General features: G+C 37.3%; 1 long non-coding RNA gene across 1 annotated transcript; it reads left to right on the top strand.

Moving 5' to 3' along the window:
* Positions 1 to 5,917: 5,917 nt before the first annotated feature.
* On the top strand, positions 5,918 to 24,622 carry LOC110679308. Its single transcript, XR_002502378.1, has 2 exons — positions 5,918 to 6,521; positions 24,420 to 24,622. It is a non-coding gene; the product is annotated as an uncharacterized LOC110679308 (long non-coding RNA).
* The last annotated feature ends 237 nt before the right edge of the window (positions 24,623 to 24,859 follow it).

Raw genomic sequence — 24,859 nt, forward strand, 5'->3', positions numbered from 1 at the left:
TATCGTATTATTATGATCATTCATTAATTTTCTGCAGTAAAAGTATGACAATAATCAGAAACAGCTACTGTACTCTTAGAAAACTAATTATTATTGATTGAATTATGAGTATTAATCCAATTTGATTGAAAACTTCATTGGTATTGCATTGGTCCACACGGGGAAATTCTAGCATATCATAAGTCTTGACAGTTATTGGAAAGCCAAACGTTTTAATGCAATTTTTCTACAAATACAGTTGTACTTTAGGTTATGCTTCACATAACTTATTTTTTATACAAATTAAAATCAAAACGACGTATCACATATTGATATGTTTGTTTGAAATGGTCTCTGTTTGTGTTCTGACACATACTTCATGCAGAAAATTCCCAATGGCAGATCTGCAAGTAAATTTTTATATAGATTATCAAATGTTTTCATTATTTTCATGAAGAAAATAAATTTAAATATAATAATAATGCGATTCATGTAATATTTTCAATATTTATTACCAAACGTCTATTGAATTGACTACGGTGCAAAAACTTTAATGTTACTGAACACATTTATGTTCAATTTTGCCTATTCATGTGTTTTCGATGATAAATGGCAGGAAATATCAAACAATTGAAATCAAAATAGCTGTTGCAAGTTACCCCACAAAGGGTAGTCAAAAACGTTTTTGAATTTTTATAGTGTTTAAGTTTCAAATTACCAAAACTTTTGTATTGTCGATTAGTACACTACTGAGTACTGTAACTGATAGCAAATGCCTCGAATGACATATTTCTACCGTTTGTGTGGTACGTGGAACGTTTCTAGCATAAATTTCATGCAATCTAACATTTAATATGATTTTCACCTCCAACAAACCAAGCAAAAAAAGAAACAACACCCTCGCCTAAATCTTCTGTAGTATACCTAAGGTCAATAAATGGCGGAAAATAATATTGAAAATTTAACTCAATGCTGAACGACAATTTGGTTACATGTCGAGGTTTTGCAAGGTTCTCCCCTGTTGCAAGTTACCTCGTTTGACGGTACTATAAAGTAGACCTGTGCGCCGAAATATTTTTGGCGTCAGAGCATTTTTGTACCGGCGGCGGCGGCGTCATCGGCGTCACGCCGTTGACTATTTTCAGCGGCGGCGGCGGCGGCGTACATCGGCGTGGACAAAAATTGAACATTAAAAAAATCGAACATATAACTTATGAAACCGTATGCGTACAAATGCAATCGAAACCGAACTTGAAATTCCATTTCCCATATCTGCCTTACAATCTTATGATTGAAATAGAGTGCAGGAATACTTTCAGTCATTTTGGTAAGAATGCAAAGTTTGGAAGTTTATATAAAAAATCCTAGTTTCAACACTAGTAAAACTATCATATAATAAATTATATCCCCGTTGTTGCTACTAAGATATATTATCTGACCTGATTATTCGAACTTTTTATTTAACAAAATTGACGAAAAGTAATTTAATTTTGTGCAAAATTTTGTTTGTATTTTTGTAGAAGTCTACTGGACTTTTCGCGTTACTTTTTGAACTAACTTATCTGATATCCATATCTATAGAATCGTTCATAATATTCCACAATAAATAATCACAGCCTTGGATATTGTCGGTATTATATTTTCTCGGAACAGAAAAAATGTACAAATTTCTATCATAGTTTCTTGCGTGCTGTTTAGATTACTCGAGCAAAGTTCAACATCATGAAGAAAGCATGTTGAAAACATATCTTGTTTTCAGCAGTAAGATGATATCTTTGTTTGGTATCAATTTATTATTATCTTAAGTTCGATATCATATTTTGTTCTTCTACTATAACTCAAAAGTGCTACATACTAATAAAAAATAAAGTCTTTATTTTGATGACTTCGTTTCAATGCCAGTCAAAAATATGTGTAACCTCAATGAGTTCTCAATGCGGAAAAAGTTTGCAAATTTTTAAATTGCTTTCACTAAGAGCTGTTAAATGTCGAAATTTCGGAAACATTGAAGTGCTTATAGCGTTTTTCTAAGCCAATATATGGCCAACTGCAAGTAGTTCAGATATGATCACCAGAGAAAAACATTTTCCAATGACTTTTTCCGCGGGAATGGAAGATATTCGCATTATTCAATTGTCAGAGTCACGTGATGTTCATTACATTTAACATCACTGTCACTTATGACAGAAATCGTTTTTAATTTGATTTTTTAGGAACAGGTTTCTGCTTTCAGTTTTGATATTTCAACTGTTAAAATGATCAAAATGATAAGAAGCTGAGTAATCAAAATCTGCGGCATCACAGTATCAACATTAGTTCCCAATATAACTAATGTTTATTCTGGTATCATTTCACGTAGTTAAAATGTTGTTTACATTAGATGCCCAGATTTTGTCAGCCTCTTTTTCAAAACTTTGTGATGCTCTCCTTCAAAATGTAAACAATTGATCAATATTCTATATTTGCCTTGTTATTAATATTGATAGTAGCTATAACATGACTAAAAAAATACTTGGTTGAAATTCATTAATCAAACAGTGAGAACAAAAAGATTTCTGAAAAAAGGGACTAACAAAATCGGGTTAGTACTGTATTCCAAAATTATATGATGAATAATTCTGTACTTCATCAAACATTGATCCAAAGCGGCGGGACGACCGTACTCAAGCGTCTGAAATTGTTATCCCGTATTTGTTCCTGTCATACTAACGGAAGATACCAAAGGTACTTATTCGAAGGAAAATCCATGTCCATTAGGCCGTCCCTTATTTTTCGAAAATGTGAAATGTTATAAGTTCGTCATTGTAAAGTGCTCGTTTTGGTAAGAAAAAAATCAGGTAAAAATTTGAAGTCCGTACGTGGACGCCAAGTGGTCCCCCAACGGCCCTGAATTCATTAGGTGTAGATGACCCCTTGAGCGTAATCGTGCTCGCTGCTCTAGTGCACGCAGCATGAGTACAAAATACCACCAGTAACAAATTGTTCTGCGCGCGTTGATAATCAGCATAGAAGTTTGTTTTCTTTGGGTTGATTTAAATATTACGTAACGCAAAATTTGTCAATTTTAGACCCTCTCCCTCTACCACATAACAACTTTTGTATGAAAAAAAAAATGTAAGGACCGTAACACTACGGAAGACCCCCCTCCCCCTGTTGCGTTACGTAATATTTGAACGATCCCTTTGTAGTTTTGAATTTTATGTCAGCGTGCAGTGTTATGAAGATATCCACAATATAAAATATTATTTTACTTAAAAGTCCATGCTGATTATCAATTTGTTACTAGTGGCTTTTCGTACTCATGTTGCGTACACTAGAGCAGCGAGCTCGATTTGTCGCACAGGGTTCATCTCTACCTAATACTTAGGGGACCACTAAGCGTCCACGTACGGACTTCAAATTTATTCTTACCAAAACGAGCACTTTACAATGACGAACTTTTAACATTTTGCATTTTCGAAAAATAAGGGACGGCCTAATGTTCATCCATTTTTTCAAGGTTTCCAATGAGAATGACAGAATAAATTACCGTCAAGCTACAATTCACCGTGCATTAAAAAAAATATATGCATTTCAATAAATTATATTTTTTTACAAATCATTATAGGCGAACTAGAATACCACTACGAAGCGTGCAATTATACCATAATTCAGGGAAAAATAAAAAATCAGTGATGCATAACAAAAAAATACTCAAAAATTATGTTTACAAATATCATGTTAAGGTCGCCTCGCACTATTCTATATCACCATTCACCGTGCGTATAGTTTTCGACATGATTTAATGTTGTACCTTGACGAAACGTTGTTGGTGGAGAAAATATGTTGCTAGTAGTATGCGCACTCACTTTTAAGAGTATTCAAATCTTGTATTGAAATCAAAATCATAGAAAGTTTAAAAAATAACAAAATCACTAATTTTTCATCCAAATCGTTATAGGAGGTTTGACTGTTTTGTTCAAACCATTTCATATTTGCTCAAAAACTAAATATAAAGTAGTTAAATCGCGATATAACAATAAATTCAATATTACCTAATAATTTCAAGCCTTTAATACTAAGGTACGGTAAAAGGAACCATAAATAGGAAAAGGGTCCATTCACCGTGCATTTGTGTTTCGACTGAATCGCAAGAAAAAAAATCTGATTTGCATAAAACCTTATGGCTCACCTCATACGATGAAATACATCTTACTAGAAGTATCTGCAGCGAAAACTTGTTGAAATAATGAAAAATGTGATACTCTAACGTTGAAATGAAGAATGTTAATTTTTGGCGTTTCTACTAAGAGTATTGAAAAATCGCATTATTAAACGGAGTTCACATGATTTTGACTGCATACACTAGGTTTTTCAAAATGTTTTGTGACAAGAACTACCTCATTTCATCAGTTCTATCTTCTTTTGCTGCCAAAAGAATAATTTGCGAATATTGTATAAATATTCTGTAGGAATTTGCATATGTGTACGCAAGCATGGGAAACACTCACTCAATTTTTGCGTTTCCCTCACTCGCTTCCACGCACAGTCAGGAGCGAGAAAGTCGTTTCTGTAACCAACCCGAACGTTTCAATTTCCAGTGCCCTTTCTGCTTCTTCGACGAACGCCAAGCGAAACAAAAAACGACAACTGATTAAGTCGCTACCGATTCTGAAAGCTGAAGCCAACCGAATGCATACCGAATGATTGTTTACATTCTGATTCCGTTGGAGTGGCATTCGGGTTTGAGTGCTGATGAGCGTTCACTGAATGGCAATCCACACCACGGAATGACTCAGTGATTGGGAATCCGCTCAGTCAGTTCAATGCATTCGGCGAATGGATGCTAAATGCGATCACTCGTACCTCACAGATATAAGTGTATTTGTATTCACTTCTCTTCGTGTTCCTTCCAATTCTCGCTTTTACACTATCGGTTTCGACGCTTTCATGCTACACTCCACCCAGTACGGTTCAGCTATCACTGAATGTTCGGTAGCAGCAGATTTTTTACTATTTTTTATCGGCGGCGTTCGGGTGAGTGAGTGAATTTCCCCATGCTTGTTCTTCTTTCTGGCGTTACGTCCCCACTGGGACAGCCTGCTTCTCAGCTTAGTGTTCTTATGAGCACTTTCACAGTTATTAACTGAGAGCTTACTATGCCAATGACCATTTTTGCATGTGTATATCGTGTGGCAGATACGAAGATACTCTATGCCCTGGGAAGTCGAAAAAAATTCCAACCCGGAAAGATCCTCGACCGGTGGGATTCGAACCCACGACCCTCAGCTTGGTCATGCTGAATAGCTGCGCGTTTACTGCTACGGCTATCTGGACCCAGTGCTTGTGTGTACGTTGAATGGAGGCCGCACGGTGACTGGTGACTTAACGGTACTATACACAGCAAAAAATTATGTAATATGGCTCGATGTAATAATGCCGACGTAACGAAAAATCAATGTAATCACAAATTTCAGATGCATAATAATATTATCTGCTGTGTGATATCACATTGCCCTTAAATTACATTGAAACGACATCATCACTCTGCAGTACGTTGGTCTTGTGTAATATTTACATATGAAACATGAACAATATTACACATAAACTGCTGAAACCACATCATTCCGACCTGCTCAAGTGATATTACACAAAACCGATGTTATTTCACATTCAATCTCAATGCGATAATAAATCTCGCAACACTGTCCGCAAGTTGTTGTTTGATAGTCGACAAGTGACGGCGCCATTTTCTCGGAGCTGTTCGTGTTCGAATCTTTTTAAGTGATTATATTAGGAAAATTTAAAACAAAATCGAAAATTTAGTGCATTAGACCATGAAAACGTGTATTAATTGTGGTAATTGTGGTAAGTATCGATTTCGACGAAAAAAAACCATGATACGACGGGATCGGAATTTCGATCAACCGGGGGTTAAAATGAAAAATGTCCCAGCGGCCGTGGAGCGAAATCCACCAAAAATAACTTATGTGAATATTTTCTCTCATTCAACAGGATCAGGAAGAAGTTCAATACATCCGGTGCTTGGCCCACTACCAACGGTAACTTCAGCAATCCGGACAGGTGCCCATCAATGTGCCCCCGAAGGACATAGTTATTCCGATGCCTCCGCTTTCTCAGACCATTCCGGATCTTCCGCCAGGGACCAGGGGAATAAACCAAATATATGGAGCTGACAAGACTTTCAAATTGATTGCGTCGGAGAATCAGTTCGACCAGTTTTGCACCGTCGGTGCAGGGATCGGTTCCGATCCGCGCTACAAGATGGTTTACTCCACTAGGGTGCCCTGCTCTGTGGAGAAGCTGGGCTTGCCGATGGCGATTTTTCCGGCGAAAGGGATACCAATTTCAAGAAGCTGGAGAAACGCGGCGTGATTTGTGATTACCACAGCCCATGGGACACATTTGCCTATGTGCAAGGGAAATTATCGACCACCAAGGGAGTTGAACTAGAACACTGTTTATCATTATGGGACGATGAAGGATCTTCGTCAGCTTGTTTGGCTCGAATGGATCTAATTCCAGCGACGACAGTGAAAAGGGTAATTATTCATATTAATATCTTTTCCAACTTCTGCTTCATCTTCTTTCTGGCGTTACGTCCCAACTGGGACAAAGGCTGCTTCTCAGCTTAATGTTCTTATGAGCACTTCCACAGTTATTAACTGAGAGCTTTCTATGCCAATTGACCATTTTTGCATGTGTATATCGTGTGACAGGTACGAAGATACTCTATGCCCTGGGAAGTCGAGAAAATTTCCAACCCGAAAAGATCCTCGACCAGTGGAATTCGAACCCACGACCCTCAGATTGGTCTTGCTGAATTGCTGCGCGTTTACCGCTACGGCTATCTGGGCCCGCTTCTATTTAGCGTTACGTTCCATTTGGATTATATCCTACGTCTCAGCCTAGTGTTCTATGAGCTGTACTTTCCTTGCTAATTATATGGCCCATTCACAAATTTCATGACACTGAAGAGGAAGGATTAACTGTTATAGATCATACAAAATGTGTGGAATATTCATACAAAAAGTGTTACTAGGGATGGGTGGTTATCAAAAATGGCGTCATTTTCGGCGTTATGAAACTTGTGAATAAACCCATATATGTTCTTTTATCGTATCGTTATACGATCAACATGAAAATACCTTGAATTTGAAGAAATTTTACAGCTTTTTCAAACGTTTTGATAGTGATTTTTTTTTACAGAAGCTGAGTGTTCTCTAAAATTTGGAATGATTTCTGTGGTTTATTATAAATAGGCATTGCTGAAAATACTTGCTTTACTATTAATTGTCTCAGATTCCAAATACATTGATTTAAATACAAATTCAGTTAACAGTATTAATTACTCAATTCTCAATAGTTCCAGGGCTGGTAGCATGTCTTTTAAGAGACTTTGTCTCTATTTCACAGCAAGTCTCTAAATAGGTTTCTAAAGTCACTTTGGAATTTTAAACAAAATGCTTTAATTTTACATATGTTTAACTTTTTTCCTTCGGAGCAGCAACTCAAATTTTTCGAATGAAGCATCTCTGGGACAATTCTTTATTTTTGTACATCTATTTAAAAAACTGCTTCCGCCATTTGATCCATGACTGGAACACGAACGCAACTACTGGTGCAAGGGAGCAAACTTTGTTAATTAAAAAGCTGAAATCTGGCATATCGATCAAACTAGAGGCGATCTACCTACCAAAAAATAGTGCATGTCGTTGTTATCGAAAAATCTACGTTTTGTTCCATAGTCCAATCTACTGGTACATTACAACCACTTGGTAGCGGCACCCTATTAATTAAATCTAATACTTTTGGAGCGCTAAAAACTAAGAATATTTGTCAGTTATTTGAAATATTGAGAATCATTAAAAATTAATGATGATTACTTGGGACTTCTAGGTGAATATTTGAGCCTACTGTGAAACTCTCCCCTCGACTTGACCACCCCAAGGAAACTTTTTTTTAATCTTAACTAAGTATGTAGGGCTTCCATATTGTCGCATTATGAGCATAGCGCACTGTTAAATTTAAAAGTCTCGCGTTCAGTACCATAAGGGGATAACTGCAATGGTCTATGTCTCTTCATCGATTTTATCTAAGATAATTACTTGGTCAAGCGACAGTTTTCGACTGCTATTTTGGAATCAGTAGAAAGAACCCATCGTCCTTTATCATGGTGCATCGTAAAAAGTTACCAATATAGATTGAACTTTTGTATTAATTCAAAAAGAAAATCGATCACTGAAGATACGCGAGAAATGTTTGTATCTGATTTCTGCCGAATTCATAATATTTGAGTCAACCTAGAATGCTAGTAAATTATTTTCAAAATTATGAAAATATTTCTGAGTAGTTTAGAGCTTATAGCTTAAAGTTATTAGAGCTTTTGCAAAAATATTCGAAGACAACGACAAACTGAAAATGTTTATGGAATATTTGAAATTCTATGAATATTTATGAACACTCTATGAGTGCTCAGAAGTTGAGTGAATATTTATCAAATCTAAAATGAAGAGGATCAAATTATCTGAATCTATTTATAAATCTCAAAACAATTTCTCTCAATCTTGTAGTATTTTCGTAAGCTGGAGTAAAACACGTGAAGTCAGGTTACTAGTTAGAATACGAATGCCCTTTTATTGTCTCCTCGAGTATACTCTCCCCCATACATCTAACATGTACCCATAGTATATAAAATGGATGCTTTACGACAAGATCATTATTAAGGAGGTATTACATTAGTTTAGTTTAAAACACTACATTCACTTTCTCTTTTTTATATAAATTTAGTTTCTCGGCACTCTAATCAGTTTTAACCGCTTGAACATAGTCTCGCATATAAGCAGGCTTTCGGATGACCCGTTTAAGTCCAGGTACTTGTTTCCTAGTCAAATCCTCTGAACGGCTCTCCTTGCTCAACGAACTGTCTGGGGTTGGTGTGTCATCTGCTTCTTCAGGAATCGAAAGTGTATCATCGTCACTGCGGATCTGCTGTAGATGAGAAACATGTCTGCGGTATTTTGCGCCGGATTCTTCTGAAGATACAATGACATCTCCGCCTTTTCTTTTTAAGACTTTGAAAACATTTGGTTCAAAATTTGGCGTAAGCTTATTTGTCTTTGCCATTTTCTTTAACAGAACATTGTCACCTTCGGAGATTGGACTTGGTTTGGCACTCCGGCGTTCGTCGGCATACAATTTTCCTTTCTCCTTCGCAATCTTGTCTCGATCAGCAGTTTCTTCATCATCATCTTTCGGTTGGTAGATAGATGGCAGCCGATCCCGTATGTTGTAGCCGAAAAGCATTTCCGATGGCGTTTTCTTCGTAGTTGAGTGAGGGGATGAGCGATACATAAGCAGATATTTGTTTAATTCTTCGATCCAATCAGCATTTGTTGCCTGACTGATCGTTAGCCTTTTCAACAGAGATCGGTTCTGTCGCTCAACCTCGCCATTCTGCTGTGGCCAATACGGGGTCGTACTGATCAGTTTGATATTGCTAGAGTCACAAAAAATACGGAATTCTTCGCTGGAGAACTGGGGACCGTTATCAGCAGTAATGGACATAGGGAGGCCGAACCGTGCGAAAATCGAATTCAAACGCTTGATAGTCTCGCCAGAATCAGTCTTTGTCATAATCTCGACTTCTATGTAGCGGCTGAAATAATCAACAACTACAAACAAATAGTGCCCTGAAGGAAGCGGGCCGAGAAAATCAATGGCTACATGTTGCCATGGACCCGATGGCAACTCTCTCCGTTTCATTGGTTCCGGTGCAGATGGGGCTGCGACCAGCATGCATCCACGACAACTCCTGACATACCGCTCAACCTGCTTATCCAGTTTTGGCCACCATACCTTCGCTCTCAACCGTTGCTTCATGATGGTCATGCCAGGATGACCCTCGTGAGCCAAGCCTAACGTTCGCTCCCTCAAGGTTTCTGGTATCACTATCCTAGTTCCTCGCAACAAAATCTTATCAGCAAAGCATAGTTCCGTAGCAAATATTTTAAATGGATCCGCATCTTCGGACCAAACACCTTGGTCAATACCAACTCGAACCGACTGAATTATTTTGTCGGAATCTGAAGCTTTCTCTATTTCTGAAATTTTAATCGCCACCGGTAATGCATTTGAAGCAACCCATGCAATATAATGCTCAGCATATTCGTCGAAAGTTTTTCCAGTCGTGCTACCCGTAATTGCTAATCGGGACAACGGGTCAGCAATATTCGATTTTCCCGGGCGGTAAACAACTCTTGCCTTATATGATTGCAGCCGAACTACCCACCTCTCGATTCTAGCGCATGGTTTTGATCGTGATCCGAAAATAGTTTCCAACGGTTTGTGATCGGTTATCAGTTCAAACGAACGACCGTACAAATAAAAATGAAAGCGCTCAACCGCCCACACGAGAGCTAGCGCCTCCTTCTCAATCTGCGCGTAACGTTTTTCCACGTCTGAAAGACTTTTGCTGGCATATGCTATAATTCTTGGGCCCGTTTTATTTATCTGAATAAGGACCGCTCCTAAACCAACTGGGCTAGCATCAGCCACCAATTGTGTGCGATCCGAAACATCAAAGTAACCAAGCGTCGTCGGACGAGTCATATGTTCCTTCAGTTTTTCAAATGCTGTTTGTTGCTCCACTCCCCAGACAAAACATTGCTTCTGAACCGTTAGTTGCCGTAGTGGATACGTTAGTGTCGCAAGATCGGGAATAAACTTACTAAGGTAATTCACCAGACCCAAAAAGCTTCTAACCTCTTCTCCGGATTTTGGTTCGCGGAAGCGCCGAATGGATTCCAGTTTATCTGAATCGGGTTTAATTCCATCCGCCGAGAGAATATGTCCCAAAATCTTCATTTCAGACACCCCATACATACATTTACCATCATTTAGAGCCACATTCCAGTCATCTAGCCGCCGAAGAATCATTTTAAGCCTCATGTCGTGCTCTTCCTTGTCAGAGCCATGCACTATGACATCGTCAATGAAAATTAAACAGCCTTCACAACCACTAAGAACTTGTTCCATGGTCTTTTGGAATAGTTCAGGCGCGCAGTTTATACCAAACATTAGTCTGGTATAGCGAAACAGGCCTCTGCGCGTGATAAATGTTGTAATTTCACGCGATCGTTTTGAAATTTCAACCTAAAATAAAACAAACTAGCTCAATTTTCCAATGTTTGAAATCTCTTTTATTGGAGTCAACAACTGACAGTTTTATTGTAAAACAAATCTCAGGTAGTGCATCGAGAAAAAAATAAAAAAAATAAATCGAATTCAATTATGATCAATTGTTTGCACATCGGTAAACGTAAACGTGTCAATTCAGACTGAAATTACTCAAAACAAGGATGACATACCTGATGGAAAGCATTTCTCACATCCAAACGAGAGAAAACCTTAGCTTTCGCCAAATGCGGTAGAAAATCTTCAAACGTTGGAAGGGGGTGATTCTCTCTTTCCACGGCTTCATTCGCGCGTCGCATATCCACGCAAATGCGTACATCGTTATCTCCCTTCGGCACCACGACTACCGGAGAAATCCACTTTGCCGGCTCGTTCACCGGCTCGATAACTCCCTGGTGAAGCAATTCGTCAAGTTTTTTATCGACCATAGTTTCCAGCGCAACCGGAATGCGTCGATATGGTTGAACAACTGGTACAGCGTCCGCTTTGATCGGAATATCCACCACGATGTCCTTTATGGTTCCTAGTTTCTTGGATTTCGCACCAACTTCCACTTCGTTCACAGGTATGTCGATCTTTAGAACACCCATTGCCGTGGCAGTATCGCGACCAATCAAGATTTTACCGTTTCCTTTAACAACGAAGAATTCAGCTGAATTACGCGCATTTCCCAGTTTAACTGTAGCGGTAAATACACCAATCAGTGGCAACGACTGCCCTCCATAAGCTTTAAACACCATCTGCGCTTCCCGTCGTTGGTTCGATACAATCACTTTCTTATCCTTTAATTGCTCCCAGTTCGACTGACTGAGCAGATTGTATTTGGATCCTGAGTCTATCACAGCATATGTGCTTACACCGCCAATCTCACACTGCACTTCTCCGTTACCATCAGGTGTGGTTAAATGGAAGACGTATTCCACATGCTCATCGACTATGTGCTTCACCGTGTGAGTTTCGTCATCTTTGCGATCAATTTTATTGCTGCGACCGATTCCTTGTGGTTGAATTTTCTCGTTTCCATCCGTTCTTGCGTGTTGACTGATCGGATACTTGGTGCGACACTTTTTAGCAAAATGGTCCTTGCCGCCGCACTTATTGCACACCTTCCGTTTTGCTGGGCATCTGTCATCTTTAGCGACATGTCCGAAGTACCCGCAGCGATGGCATTCAAGCTGCTTTAAATCACTGATTCTCCTCCTTTTTCCATAGGGTGTAGTGTCAATCCTGTTAACATCGACGTCTGGTTTTGATTCACTTCGACTAACAAAAGACTTTTCTTGCTGAGCAACAGTCTCAAAAATTTTTGCGATGCTCAACACTTCCTCAAGACTGGCATCTCCTCGTTTCAGCAAATCGCGGCGTAGCGTAGCTGACTGGCAGTTCTGAATGATCTGGTCTTTAATGTTCTCCTCTACCCTATCGCCAAAGCCGCAACGCTCTGCTTGGACTCGCAGTCTGATAGTAAAGGCGTCAATATTCTCACCCGCTCGTTGTTTCATCTGCCGTAGCAAATGCCGCTCGTAGGTCGAATTCTCTTTCGGTAAGAAAAACTCGTTCAGCTTCGCTCTAGCCTCTTCGTAGCTCGTCATGTTCGGTGTATAATGTTCGATGTTCAGCAACGGACCACGCATCTCGGTTCCAGGTACTTCTGGTAGCGTATCAAATAGCTGCTGGACGTTCGATCCAGCGTAATGCAACAACAAGTCCTTTTTCCATTCTTCATCATCAATCCGACTCGCGCGGATCATTGTCTCAAACGATCTTAACCACTTTCGCCACTCAATGCCCACATCGTCCGTGTGGGTGGCATAATCGAACGGTTGCAGCTGCAATCCGAGTGAGCGTATCATGTCTGAAAAAGATCCAAACACGGCAACTTTAGCGTTTCCTTAAACTTATCAGTTTTCAACTTTTTAGGTCTCAATAAATATTAATTAATCACACTGTTTACATACTTTTTACGATTTGCAATTGCAGAACAGAAAAGGAACTGTAAACACGTCTTTCTTCAAAACAACACTTTCTGTCCAACTTTCAACCTCGTCGTCTTCTTGTCAAATCATCTGTCAGTTTTCGTGTGCATCAGTATTGGTTACGTTTGCCCCAGTGCAAAATATACGGCTCGCTCACTGGCAGATCATGTGCATCGTACCTTTGTCGTCTTATACCAATACTACCATATAGGCTGCTCACTTTGGAAATCAGTGCCCTTTTCTTTATAGATCAGATGTTTTTTTTTTTTTTTTATCTCCGCATTGAAGCGACCATCTTGCAAACATTCCTTGCTCTTTCGCAAAACAGGTTTCGACTCACTGCATTTAAGCATCTGTACCATAACCAATAATCTGCTTGAACGCATATTAACTCATAATCCGACATAATGTTTCCGCATTTAAGCCAATTTTCATTTTACTGATTAATCTTCAAAGTCTTTTTTCCTCTTCCGAGTAAGTTCCAAATATACGAATTTTGAATATCAATTACTTACCAAATGAGCTGGCCATTTTTTTTTTATTCTCGCCGCCAAAATGTAGTATTTTCGTAAGCTGGAGTAAAACACGTGAAGTCAGGTTACTAGTTAGAATACGAATGCCCTTTTATTGTCTCCTCGAGTATACTCTCCCCCATACATCTAACATGTACCCATAGTATATAAAATGGATGCTTTACGACAAGATCATTATTAAGGAGGTATTACATTAGTTTAGTTTAAAACACTACAAATCTAAAATGTTTGCCAGCCACTTACAGACTTCTTCAGTGTCGAGTGCTCGAAAAAAAAACCTTAGATTATTGCCGAAGATATCCTATTTATAGATCCATTAACGAAACCATCGCCCAAAAATGGTTTTGTTTTGAGCTGCTGGCAATATTATGGGCAATATAATAATATGTTTTGGCAAAATCTTTCAATAACTGGTTAGCATTGTTCTTTTTCATTGATCATGCATCGTTTTTTTCATTGATCATTAGAAGAAAGCTCCCCTCTATGCTCCTCTAACAACTAATCGGTCTCCTATGTTGCAGATATGTATCATCGTCAAAATTTTTCTAATTCTTAGATGGAATTGACCACTAGGGCGATTCAAATTTTAAAAATGTTTTCTAGGATTTCCTTCACATATTTTACACTTCATCTTTCGCTGATATCTCTACAGGGTGTCTACTACCTGGAAAAACCTGGAAAACCTGGAATTATCAGGGAATTTAATTCAACCTGGAAAAAAACTGGAATTCTCAGGGAATTTTGGCTACACTCAGGGAAGTTATTTAGAAACATTAATAGATGGAAGAATATGTCGGTTTTGTGACACAAAATCTCCTCAATCAAAAAATTTTCGGCTGCGCCGCTATTGTTCACAATTCGAGTGACAATCAGAAGTTCGGTAGTCAAAACTTCGGCGAAGTTCGGCGTCGGCATTCTAATTTAGTGCTTCGCCGACGCATAAGCAATACCTCTGTCGGCGTAGCACTTCGGTAGAATGCCGACGCCGAACTTCGGCGAACTTTTGTTGGGGATATTACATTTTTTTAATGAACTTTGGTCTGCACAATAAAACGCTAATTGACATGTTCAGACCTTTCAACGATTTTTAATTAATCAGCGTAAAACATGTTTCGACCAGGAATCTTAAGATTGCCAAATTGGTAAAGGCAAGTACAGCTCCAATAAGGAGGCGTTCATGAGCAGTTGATAAGTTAAAAACATTCAAAAAATTTAACAGAAATGATTTTTCGCCTATTATACAAAAATAATAAACTTTGTAGGAAATGAGCAAAAATTACAACAGGCACGGTACATAGTACATTTCTCAAGTAAACAAATTTTCTTTAAAAGTCTTGATCACTGTTTTAATGCAAGTCTCCATTTTTGATTATGGTCCTTAAAGTCTCTATTTCAATAAAAATTATCTCTCAAGTCACTTTTTCAATCTGCTTGCAGTGAATTCTGGTCCAAAATTCTGAAGGCTCAAAAGAAATCTATAAAAACTTTTTGGCGAATTTTCCACAAGTTCTTAATTATATTTTTCTTAGATCTCGCGATGAATGTTCCATTAATTCTAGTCATTTATCGAGGGGTTCCTTCTTTAATACACTCAGAAATTACTCCAGAGATGCTACCAGCGATTTTTCATTGGCTGCTTTGAGGAATTTCTTCAGAATTGGGTCCAAAACTCTTAGAGCACGCCAACGCTTCCACAAATGTTTATTCCAGAGATTTTGGAAAAAATCGTTTCGACTTTTTTCCACAAAATCCTACAATAATTCCTAAGCCGATTGTGTCATTTATTCCAGGCATTTTGATAAGGATTTTTCAAATATTCATCCACAATTACTCTCCGGAATTGCTCCAAAAATCCTTCAGGCATTATTAAATGATATGTATTATAAACATTCCTCGATAATTCCTCGATAAATTTGGCATAGGATTCCTCATCAGGTTCCTCCAGAAACTACTTTTGTAATGTCTCCAGCATATCATCGAAATATTGTTGCAGGGGCTCAAACATTTCTCTAAAAAAAATTCAAATAAAATTAACCAAATTTCCTTTAATTCTTCAAAACATTAGTCAAGGTTCAGGGATACGGTTCGAATTTCTCCAAGTAATATCTTAAAATCGTCTTGTAGGACATTATTTAAAGATTTTTATAATTTTTTTAATATTTTAGGAAAAATTTTATCAAAGAGATCCTCGAAGGAATTCATCAAGACGTACTTAGAACTCACACGAGATTCATCTGAGGTTACTCAAGGATTTTCTTCAGAAATCAAACTCATTTATTTTTTTATTTTTTCCAAAACAATCTAAAAAAATCCTTAATATTTCGCTGGATGAAAGAATATTTAAAAACTACTTTGAGAAATAAAAAAAAATTGGGGCATTCCTGAAGGAATTTTGAATTCTTGAAGATGCTCTAAAAGAAAATCAATGGAATAACTTTTGGATGGATAATTTTAGATGTGATTATCCAGATTGAATTATTGAAGGTATATAAAACGAAATTCATGAAAAAAAATACTTAGAAACTTCGTGACAAACTCTGGAAGAGATCTGCGAGCTGTTTTACTTGTCGTAATGTCATGAGAAGTTCCGAAAAGGACTTCAGAATTATATTTAGAAAAATGTCTGTTCAACTTAGGAATCAAACGCTCATCTCGTGCTTCCTCCTCGTTTTTTTTTTGTCAAGGAAGAGGTCTACAAAGTTTTTATTTCTAATACGGTCATACTACCAGCTCTGATTTCCCCAAAAATGCTCTCCAGAAATCCTGAATCCCATTTTAAGGGAAAGGATATTTTTTTCCTTAGATCGAATAGACTATTTTTTTCATATCTGACTTTGACGATTTAAGGCACTTTCAGATCATTTGATAAACATTCTTTATTTCCGTGGAAATTTAATAGAAATCGTAGCTTCGTAGCCGTGCGGTTAGTGTCACCAGGCATTTAGCCGCATCGTGCTAGGGAGTGTGGGTTCGATTTCCACCTCAGGCCGAAACTTTTCGTGAGGACTGTTTTCAGACTGGGCCACTGGGCGTTGCATGCTAGTCCGTTGTCTAGTGTGGTGCTTCCTTCAAAGGGCATAAATGCCCACTGGAAGCATTAACGTGTCAGTGTCTTTAAAAAATCACCATTTTTTTTTAATTTTTCCTATGTTTACACGAAACACAAAACAGAAAATTGTTTTTTATTGAAGTGAAAAAAAACTTTGAAATTTTTTGTTAGATACATTTATTTTCAAAGATACCTTTCATTTGAAAAAAAGGTTTAGTCATCTAAAATTTACTATTTTTATATTTTGAGGGATTTCTTCAACCTGGAATTATTTTTTTAAAACCTGGAAATCTCAGGGAATTTCTTTTCCGTGAATGAGTTGACACCCTGTCTCCAGTAGTTATTCTAGCACTAGTGGTCCCGTCAAACTTCGTCATGCCATCAAGTAGGCTGTTGTATACGCTATGGATCGTCCTATACAAAATAACAGTTCCGTCCACTCTCGATTTTTCGGCTTTCCCGGTAAATATCCTGGGATTTTTATACGCACGAACATGTCGGAACCCTTGACGAACAAAACGGAGAAATAATCATTCAAATCCGTTAACCCGTTCGTAAGCCATTTCGTGACATACAAACACCATTCCATTTTTATTTATATAGATATAGACTAGTTGTCCCGGCAAACTTCGTCTTGCCATCAAGTAGGCTGTTGGAATACGTCAAAAAATCCCCCATAAGGTGTCATTGGTCTTCTCCCGTTTTCCCGATTATTCCGGAGACTTTCCCGAACTTATTCCTCGTACGAACACGTCGCATCCCTTGTGGAGGGCAACAGTGAAAAACTTGCGTAGATCCATTGACCCGTTCTCAAGCCATTTCGTGACATACGAACACCACTCCATTTTTTATTTATATAGGTATACCGTTTTGTCTCAAATTCCGAACACTCGGTTCTTGTATGGCGATTTGGTTGGAATGTTACAAAATCAACACAGTGTTCGGCATTTGAACGAAAATGTTGTTCCAAACTTTTACGTAAAAACAATACCAAACAAGTTTAAACAAACAATTTTAACGGCACATCCAACAGCTAACAGTTAGACTTTGTGAAGAAATTAAAATTTACACGAATATCAGCTAATTTATGCCTATCAGATGCATTTGAAGTCACTGTTAGCCTTAAGTGCTAGGAATATTAGTCAATATTAGTATGCCAGTGATTATTTCAAGAGTTCTTCTAAGAAAGTTCTCGAAGGTTTAGTCCACAGCTTTTGAAGAAATTCGTTTAGTTCTAAACATTTTCCCAGAATTTTATTCGGGATTACTACTGCAGTTATTCTTAACATTTATTGAGTACTTTCTTCAATAAAATTCAATAATATCTTCAAATTCAATTCATGGTTTCACACCAGCAAATATTACAGGAATTATTTTAGCATTTGTTCCGACAATTTCCACACGAATTTCATCAGGACTTGTGCTTTCAGAGATCATTCCAGGACAGTGAATCAATTGTCACCCAACACACAGCAACAAAGACATTGTCACCTCTTATTCTTGTTGCAACAATTTTATTCCGCAACATGAGTTTATCATCACTTGCACAGAATATGGCAAAGATCGATCACCAAGCGCGTAGCGATTTTCTGGGCTTCGCATTGCAATTTTCGAGAACTTTCTACGTGTTGGTAAACATTGACGCATTTTCAAACAGCATCCATAAAACAAATTTGGTTTTGTGTTTCAAATAACTGATTAATCGCGAGTTGAAAAGGTTGCAACAATGTTGCGCTCTCCGATTGTCATGACAATTTTGCTTTTGATTGTGTCCTTATCCGCAACAGTTGCGACAAACGGTTGTGAGCGAGCTTGCTTTGTTGTTTGTTATTTGTCTATTTTGATGATAAGTTGATTCACTGTTCCAGGAGTTTATCATTAATTTTTTCAGACCTTTCATCATATACATGTTATCGGCCAAAAATAGAACCATTTTGATTTCCGAACTACGAAAAATACACAATATCCAGAGGGTATCCCGTCTGAAGGCGGGCTGGGTATATTCGACAGGTTTTTCAGGAATGTCTTCTCGCTTTCCTCAACGAAACTTCAGGAATCCTTCCAAAATTTTACATCCGATTCTGTTTTTGCACAAGGGATGCGCACCGTGCAAAAAAAGTTTTCAGTTCAAAATTTCAAAAACCGTGCAAAAAAAGTAACACGTATCATGCAAAAATAAGATTTTTGTGAAAAAAAGAGTATAGAAACTTTTTTTGCACGGCCGTGCAAAAATAGAATCGGGTTTATGTCACGTTTAAAATTTTTCAACCAATTCTTCTAGAAATTCTTCCAACAATTTTCAAAGGCATGCTAAAAAGATTTTTTCCAGAATTTGCTCTTGAGCACTTCAAAGCTCATTACATTTCATTTATTTAGTTAACATCAACGGATAACATTGAATCAACAATTTTACGCCAAAATGGTCAATTCGTGGCCGCATCTCTCAATCTTCGATTCTGTCCCACGCTCGCAAAATTGATGCACACTTGGTCCGCCCACCTAGCTCGCTGCGCTCCACGCCTCCGGATCCGAAGCGAACACCATCTTTGCAGGGCTGCTGTCCTGCATTCTTGCAACATGCCTTGTCCATCGTATCCTTCCAGCTTTGGCCACCTTCTGGATTCACTTCCATGGTATCTCCAAGAATTTTCATAGGGATTACCCTGAAATGTTTTCCAGAGTCTATCCCAGGATTACCTTCAAATAATTTTACACTTATTCTTCCAGTTCAGATTCTAAGAGACATTTCAACGATCACTTCTGAGTTCTTCCAACAAAATTGACCAAGTTTTATTGTAGGCAATTGTTCAACCCTCTTTTCCCCATTGTAGCTCCTGAGACAAACCGAATTAGATGAATACTTAGCAATAGTTACTAGAATATGATTATATACTCATCAGATTAATCCAAAAATCAATTATAGCTGTTTTAATAGTAAAACTATTGGTACACAATCATTTTACTATGAAAAAAACCCGATTTCGAAAAATATTTTTTTATAGATACGCTTTTTTCGTAAAGAAATAATCGATCAAAAACGTGAGAAACAGAGGGTTAAGATGAAGATGAATCGTTTGGCTTCGATCTCAAATTTTGAAAAGCACAAATTTGGAGAACCAGACAATCGTTTTATCTGAAAATTCGATCGATTGGGCATTCCATTGGTCACTTAGTGGCCAATCGATAACAATTTCAGAGTGAATGGCTTTCCTGATCTCTGGTCTTGAAAACTTGAGCTGTGGCTTTGATGCGTCTTCACTTTAAATTCCTACGACGATTTTGTTAAAAAAATCCTCCAGTTATAATCCGCACAAATCTATTACCAACTCTTCCAAAAATTTCTTAATAAATTCAAACTTAGTTTTTTCACGAATTTTCGTCAAAAAAAAAGTCCGGAGATTTCTCCAGCATTTCATCCATGGATTATTCCCGCAGCTCTTTCAGACCTTTGTAAAGTAGTTTGTCAAGTAAAATCTCCATGTAATTTAAAATTCCCAGGCCAGTCGATAAAACTGCAATTATCCTAGTAATTCCTCCAATAATTTGTACATTTCAGGAATTCCGTCCAATCTCTCGAAATCTCCAATAATTTTTGAAATACTTTCTTAACATTCCCCTGGAGACATCCCTGGAAGAAATATTACTGAAAAACAAGACATTCTTGGGAAATTTCTCCAAGAATCTTTGAACGAGTTGAAAATTGAAGAAATCTTGATCGACAACTTTTTACGAAATACTTCAAAATCCCTGAGGTAGAAATTACATACACTTGAAAATGTTATAAACCGAAAATCTTAGATAAAATCTTAAGAAATCTAATGATATTTGTCTACAAGAATCTTAAGAAATTGCTGACAGAAGCTCTTAGTGGTTTTTGTGATTCTATGATCTTTAAAAAAAAATCATGTTAAATTCTAGATGGTTTCTAAAACAAAATTTGTGTATGAATTCCTTATTCCTAAAAATGCTAGGAAAATCACCAAACTACCTATCCAGAAGAATTTTTCGGAGTTATAAATAGATATGAATTTGATACCTTTTATAGAACCCCCTGCCGATTCAAATCAAAGGTGCCAAGCTTAGAATTCGGCTCCCTACTAGGATTCCACCAAAAATATTTACAGGGATGTTTTGACGAATTTATCTAAGTTTATTTCAAAACTTTCATCAAGTAATTCCATAAAAAAACTGAATCATTGTCAACATTTCCAAGAACTGCGCTACGAAACTTCTTCAGTAATTAAAATAAAGATTGTCCTAGTAATACTTGTATCTACACATTTCTGTACCATTTCTAGAAATTTGTGGGTTCTGTTAGCAACCGTCCAAAATACACAAAAATAATTCCGCTAAAAATGTTCCATGCATTTCTTATCTGGAAAATAAGGAAGTGTAATGGTTTAATTCTTTAACCAGTGCATTATTCTGTGTGTTCGGCTGCGTACATGTTAGCAACGCAACTAACATTTTTATGCGGATGTAAACATTCTCGAAGCTTTCTTTATAAGGCTTTATGCTGAGTAAATGTGCTGTACATACGAACGAAAGCTTTTATGCGATTCTTTTACCAACAAATCTGGCGAATCTACTCAGCTATTTTAAAGCTGTGCTTAAGTCTATTGATCATATTCAATTTATTGCGCAAATGTTTGAAGGCTATCTTTAGAAAATCCAGATATTTTTCCATTTTTACACGTTTTTTTTTTCAGGCATTATGCTAGAACATCCACGAGTTTCCACCTTTTTCCGAATAGAAATTTTCATAGTACCTAATGTAAGTATTAGGTACTAGATATGTTTTCCTCAGAATTCCATCAAGAGATGTTATGACATTTAAAAACGAATTTACGACTCCGTCTCATTCATTCCCAATTTGTATATTTTGTTTAGAAAATCTATCATTTCATGATTTTTTTTTATTAGAAATAGGTAATTGTGAAATACCTAGGTGTTTATACTAAAATGTTGTATAAACTTTTCTCAATATTTATGTACATTCTACGAATCTCAAAATTGGCTGTAGATAAATAGATATTAAAAATCATAAAGTAACCGTAACTAATATTTCTTTTTATTTTTTAGGTCCCAATTGAATTAGCCTGGAGATATTTTTGATACAGCTCAATGAACTCCGTTGCAGAATTTTAGCAGCAATTAAAGTTCTGAGAGTCTGCAAGAAGAAACTTCGTTGGAATTAGTGCATCCGTGTAATCGCTGCAACGTCGCTCAACTGTCGCGTCGCTTAGACTGGCGAGTGCTTTTGCAGTATCGATATTGCCTGTGTCGCTCGAGCACTAAAATTAGAAGTTGAACGAAGTTTGTGTTTTTTCTTGAGTTTGTCTGTACTGACAATATTTCTGGCATTCACGAGCGAGTCATACACAAAATTGGTAGAACCCTGGATGACCGGAAAAGTTTCCGAAGAGCTTCTTAAAAAAATATCTAAAACAAACCCGATTATTGTTTCATGCGCAAGGTCATCATAATGTATTGAAAAGTCTTACGATGTTCTATCCCTCCCCTTGGTTATGCGACCTTGCCGCGATGGGAGGGCACAATCCATTAGCCCATTAGATGGACATCAAAGGCGTAACCTGTAGTGGTGGTATCACATTTTGGCATGTTTGCTTAAAGCCGCGTAATTTATATGGCATAGACGCCTTAGCCGAGTGGTTAGAGTCCACGCAGGTCCGTCCCACTCGGGCTCAGATTGGGTACCACTTCTAGTACTGCATTTGGTCCCTCGGTAGTGCAAAAGGTACCCAAGTTTGACAGATCGCAGTACACTTTGAACGGCATTCTAGATTACCTTATGAGCCATAAAATTTTGGGCAATTGCAAGGGACATGGGGGTCTTTAATTTGTCTTTGGTCCACGGCTACAAAGCAAAGCCATGCTGAAGGTGTCTGGGTTTGATTTTCGGTCGGTCCAGGATCTTTTCGTAATGAAAATTTCCTTGACTTCCCTGGGCATTGAGTATTATCGTACCTGCCACACGATATACGAATGCGAAAATGGCAACTAAGGCAAAGAAAGCTCTCAGTTAATAACTGTGGAAGTGCTTATAAGAACATTACGCTGAGAAGCAGGCTCTGTCCTAGTAAGGACGTAATGCCAAGCAGAAGAAGAACGCACTAATATCTCGGATGTGATCCAACGGACGTTCTGCGTCGTTGATAGCATTGATGCCCATTTCAAATAATAAATACCTACTATTCGCGACGATCAGTTAGCCTTTTGCTAACCAGAATGATCCGTAGCCACTCTTACTATTAGCTAGCTAGATACATCGTTCTCATATACGAATTAGGGAATATTACTCTGAAGAAAATGACCAGTAGATTCACTGAGTACAAATAAGTGGCGACAATCTTATTTTATTATGGTTTTTACATTACCATAACAAAGAATACCTTTTTTGTAACAATGGTATAAACAATCGAATTCCAGCTTCATTTTCGCAAAATTTACAAGTAGAAAGTAGGCGTTGTGAAGCATTGCATTTGCCACCGAAAAGTGAATCCTGTAGGAGACTGTAATAGAAGTCTAAGGTAACTTTACTCTTAAATATTCACTATAATAATGACTATGGAAAGTAAGACGCTGAGATCGATCATTAGGGTACACTTGCTAGTTTCGAGAAATTGTTGAACAGACGAGGAAAGTGTCTTTTTTTTAAGGATGTATGAACGTAATGACCAATAAATACTTTTAACAACAAAAAACTAAATTAACTAGAACTACTACTAAACAGCCTAATTTTGTTAAGACTTGACGACAATTGACATTTAAGACTCTTATCTTACGTAAAAGACAGGAGTAATCAAAATAGCACTTAAATGACAAATTATTCAAAACCATTTCGACTAGACAGTATTAGTAATGACACTACTACACTACTAATTCAAACAAATGATGGAGCTGCTGATTTTAACGATGCTTCCTTTTTCAGAAGCAAGGGAATATGGGTATTTTTCAAAACTACTACGTCACAATACTAATAAAAATCAGTGTTCATGTGGGATAGCATAGTTCATCTGAGTATGGTCTTGTCCACTGGTGTACTAAACTAGCTCGGTCGAAGAATTTTGACACCAGAGCGGGTCCAGATCACGTGGGGATCATACGGGAGCGTGCCCCGCTCAAGTGTCACAATTCTTGAACCGAGTGAATTTAGTACGCCGGTGAATAAGACCATTGGTCCTGGTAGAGGGGAAACTTGGCAAAAGACTAATCGAGGGTTCAGCCTTGACAAGTTAAGCTGTCAGGCAGCTTCAACTGAATACCATACAATAAAAAAAGAAAAGTTTTACGATGTTCTACATCTTTTTTTTTCAATAAAACGTTTAAGACATTTTGTAAATAATCGTGGTACCGCATACAATTGTTACACAAACGTTTTTAAAGCTTCCATATTGATTGATTCTAGGGCAATCCCTATAGAATTCCAGTAGAAGTTATAGTGAATGCAAGAGTTTCTTGGCCATTTCATATAAAAATGCGTAAAAATCTTGGTTGAGTTCACGAAAAAACACATCCAGAACTTTGTATAGGCATTAGTACACGAAACTAGAAGCACTTAAGCATAACTATTTTGTCTATCAACGTACTTATCTTCAAACACGTGAATGTTATGTTTTATATTCAATTAATATTTTCTCTTTTTGTTTTATTTCTTCATGCTAGGTCAACGAGTTTGGATTTGCTGATCGAACTGTACTAACCGTTTAATTGGCTGCTTTTAGGAAATAAGCACATTTTGTATTTATCAATACCTTCAGATCAAAAGTTCATCCATCAACGACCTCTTGGGCCATACTTCCATGACGTATCTATTAATCATGTAAATAATTATAAAGAAAATAAAGAAAATATAAAAGATCAACGTATTTTCTTCGTTTCAATTATCATGCATCTGATTACATTTGAATTCTATTCAATGGCCGAATGAATTGCTATATATCCTTTTATTACTAAAATAATATTTTAATTCAATAAAAATCGTTTTTACACTTGCAAATGAAGTTTATGAGCGTAAAATCTCGCGTAAAAGGATAAAAATAAAGCAATTCAAAAAAAGCCATTGAAAAGAATTCGTGATTGCTTTATCGCTTTTTAAATAGCTT

This window comes from Aedes aegypti, chromosome 3 (genome assembly GCF_002204515.2).
Source record: "Aedes aegypti strain LVP_AGWG chromosome 3, AaegL5.0 Primary Assembly, whole genome shotgun sequence".
Taxonomy (NCBI): domain Eukaryota; kingdom Metazoa; phylum Arthropoda; class Insecta; order Diptera; family Culicidae; genus Aedes; species Aedes aegypti.